The sequence below is a fragment of the Erythranthe guttata genome, chromosome 13 (assembly GCF_056151865.1).
Source record: "Erythranthe guttata isolate IM_541 chromosome 13, IM_541, whole genome shotgun sequence".
In the NCBI taxonomy this organism is placed as follows: Eukaryota; Viridiplantae; Streptophyta; class Magnoliopsida; order Lamiales; family Phrymaceae; genus Erythranthe; species Erythranthe guttata.
Window position 1 is genome coordinate 11,302,319 of NC_142545.1, and position 4,158 is coordinate 11,306,476.

At 33.3% G+C, this 4,158-nt stretch overlaps 1 pseudogene across 1 annotated transcript; it reads left to right on the forward strand.

Moving 5' to 3' along the window:
* The first annotated feature begins 461 nt into the window (after window positions 1-461).
* Window positions 462-3,730, forward strand: LOC105976299 (uncharacterized; annotated as a pseudogene). Its single transcript, XR_016029076.1, has 3 exons — window positions 462-625; window positions 1,282-2,646; window positions 2,738-3,730. The product of XR_016029076.1 is annotated as an uncharacterized LOC105976299 (transcript).
* Window positions 3,731-4,158: the final 428 nt, after the last annotated feature.

The window sequence follows — 4,158 nt, forward strand, 5'->3', positions numbered from 1 at the left end:
TGTGCGCAAAACAGTGTATGTGTGTGTGTGTGTGTATGTGAGTGTGTGTGTGTGTGTATATATATATATATATATATATATATATATATATATATATATATATATATAAACATATAGTGTGTATGTGTATGTGTATGTGTGTGTGTATGCGAGAGTGTGTGTGTGTGTGTGTGTGCGCGTGTAAAACAGAGAGTGTGTGTGTATGTGAGTGTGTGTGTGTATATATAAGCATGTGTATATATATATATATATATATATATATATATATATATATATATATATATATATAGGGGCGAGTCCACCCAAGGGCTAGGGTGGACTCAAGCCCCCCCTCATTTTCTTAAGTTTTTATAGTATATAATATCTCTATTATTATATTTGTTTTTTTAGCCCACTAATATATTATTAAGCCCACTCATTTAAAGCCCAAATTTGTTAATTTTACAATTACCTCTTCCCTTTTCTTGGACATTTTCTCTCTCGTTCCTTTACGGAAAAAGGAAAAAAAAAAAAAACTTCTCTCGTTCTTCTACAGCCATTGCTTACCGGAAATCACCACCCTCCGGCAATCAGGCGCCCACCAAGAAAACGATATTTTGGGTTCCAAATATTCTAATTGATTAAGGTTTGTCGACTTCTTTCTCATCTTAATTTTCAGATTGTATATCAATTAGGAATCGATTGTGTAATTTTATAAATCGACTTGATATTTATGTTTCTTGCTTATGTATTATCTTATGAAAGTAAACAAATGGAAATTTGGAAAATGGAAACTCTTATGATGTGATTAATTGATGATAATGATGAAAATTAAATCTAAGGAATTGGGGTTTATTGAATGTGGATATAATTGACAAATGACAGAAAGAAAGAAATTGAATTGATAAATTGCAGTGTTGGTTAATTGAAATGGTGAGAATGAGAAGAAAAGGAAGAAAAAAAAAAGAGAGAGAGAGAAAGGAGACAGAAGACAGAAGACAGAAGACTTACAGTGGGAGTTTTGGTTTCCTCTGCTTCCCAATTTATATCTAATACATGAGACTTTTCCTCCCTCAATTCTCATGTAATATAATAATATTATTATTCTATTAATCCACTACTCATTATTATAATATTATACATGAAGTGGCATTATTACAATAATTATTATTAATACTTTATTAGTACATAACTACACTAAAATATGACAGTTTGTGAATTTTAAGTTATTTTTCTTTAATTATTATTGTCTTGAACCTATTATCTTTTTATTGATATATTTTATTTTGTCTTGTTAAATAGCTATGTTGAGATATTTAAAGAGAAAAACACCTCCTCCCCAAGGTGGTGATGAATCTTCTTCCAATAAACCACTTCAAGAGATCAACTTAGAAGATCTTCCTGCAGATCCTGGACAAAGGCATGGTATCTTGCAATATAATGTTAATGATCGAGACCGAGTTCGTAGAGCATATTTACAAAAAGGTCCTTGCCAACCGAATAACCACGTATTTCCTCTCACAATTTATGGCAAGCAAAATAAAAAATTTAATAAACTTTGGTTCGCCGAATATAGTACTTGGTTGGAATATAGTGTATCCAAAGATGCTGCATATTGTTTATGTTGTTATCTTTTTAAGCCAGGCATCGGAGGTCAATCGGGTGGTGATCATTTTGTTACTCAAGGATTTAGTAATTGGAAGAGAAATGAAAAGTTACGTGCTCATGTAGGAGGTCCTAATAGTGCACATAATGAAGCTTGGGGAAAATGTGTAGATTTGATGAACCAAAAGCAACATATTGAGACAGTTGTTCACAAGCAGTCGGATCAAGAAAAAACTAATTATAAAATGCGCTTGAATACTTCAATTGAGGTGGCTCGATATCTCTCAACACAAGGATTGGCATTTCGGGGTCATGATGAAAGTGAAAGTTCGGCTAATCTAGGAAATTTTATTCAACTTGTGAAAACATTTGGCCAAATTAATCCGGATATCAAAGATGTTACTCTGAACAATGCTCCACAAAATCATAAGATGATATGTTCAGATATTCAAAAGGAGATTGTAAATGCATTTGCAATGGAAATTCTAAAAGAAATTATAAGTGATATTGGGGATTCGACGTTTTGTCTAATGGTTGATGAAGCACGTGACTCGTGACATATCAATGAAGGAGCAGATGGCCTTGGTGATAAGGTATGTCGACAAATCTGGTAGTGTGATCGAGCGATTTTTAGGGGTTGAACATGTTACTGATACTAGTGCTTTGACTCTTAAAGGAACTATTGATGATTTTTTTTCTCGATATGGATTGAGTATCTCTAAATTACGAGGTCAAGGTTATGATGGAGCTAGTAATATGAGAGGTCAATTCAATGGTCTAAAAACACTCATCTTGAATGAGAACTCTTGTGCATATTATATTCATTGCTTTGCTCATCAGCTACAATTAGCTTTAGTAGCAGTTGCTAAGAAGCACGACCATATTTCTTCACTTTTTGATTTTACTACAAGAGTGTTGAACATTGTTGGTTCTTCATGTAAAGTTGTAAACGTCGTGATTTGCTTAGAGAGAAGCAATCTGAAAAGATAATTGAGGCACTCAATTTGGGAGAAATTTCAAGTGGGCGAGGTCTAAATCAAGAAACGAATCTCAAGCGAGCAGGTTATATTAAGTTTATGCTTTAATAATATGCTTTTACCATTTTTATTAATGTCTCATCACTTCTCTTTTAATTTTTTTTTTAAATACGTAGGTGATACACGTTGGAGCTCTCATTACAACACTTTGTTGAGTTTGATCCATATGTTTGATGCAGTAATTGATGTACTTGAAGTTATTGGTCGCGATGCTTCAAGTACAACTCATCGGACTGAAGCACAAGATATTGTTGATTTTGTCATTTGACTTCGTATTGAGCCTTTTTTTGATGAAAAAGGTATTGGCAATCACAAATGAGCTATCTCAAGCACTTCAAAGGAAAGATCAAGATATTGTAAATGCAATGAGATTAGTTCAAGTGTCAAAAATTCAAATTCAGTCCTTTAGAGAAAGCGGGTGGGGTTCTTTATTTGAAAGTGTAACCACATTTTGTAAGAAACACAAAGTTGATGTTCCTCAAATGGATGCTAAATATGTTGCTCGAGGACGAAGAAGACGAAATGAAGAAGAAATGTCAAATCTACATCATTATAAGGTTGAAACGTTTTACACTATTTTGGATATGCAACTTGGAGAATTAAATGCTCGATTCTCTGATTCAACAATGGAATTGCTTGTGTGCATTGCTTGCCTTGATCCATCTGACTCATTCTCTCACTTTGACAAGGACAAATTACTTCGTCTTGTTGAATTTTATCCACAAGACTTCACCGAACTTGACAAATGCAAGCTCAATGATCAATTGGATACTTACATAGTTGATATGCGCTTAAGCAGTGAATTGCAGGGGTTGGATGGAATTAGTGATCTTGCTCGCAGAATGGTAGAAACTAGGAGAAACAAGGTGTATCCTTTGGTTTACATGATTTTGACTTTGGCATTAACATTGCCGGTTGCTACTGCTACAGTCGAGAGGGCATTTTCGGCTATGAGTATCATAAAGAGTAGATTGCGCAATCGGATGAATGATGAGTGGTTGAGTGATGCTTTGCTTATCTTTATTGAAAGAGACATCTCCGCAAGAATTGGTAATGACCGAGTTATGAATAGTTTTCAAAACATGAAAACTCGAAAGGGCCAATTATAATTTGTAAAGAGATTGTACGATTATATTTTGAAATGAAACTTTAAAGAGTTTGATTTATTCTATCTAGTTAAATTCTATATTTAGTTACTTATTTTGTGTTATTAAATGCAAGACAAATCCTAAAAAAAAAATCGGGGGCGCTGCCCCCGAACCCCCAATATTTTTACGCTTAAGCCCACCCTCGTTCCAATTCCTCGCCTCGCCACTGTATATATATATTAATATATATATATATAAACAAATAGTGTGTAATGTGTACTGTGTAGTGTTTACTGTGTGTTTTTGTGTCTTTGTGTGTTTCTTCAATATGGCAAAAATATTTTATAGTTCTGCAGTTTATTATAAAAAAAATTATGAATTTTTATGAATCATTTTTTTATATATTTGCATAAATAAACAGTGTGTGTGTGAAGAGTGTGTGTGTGTGT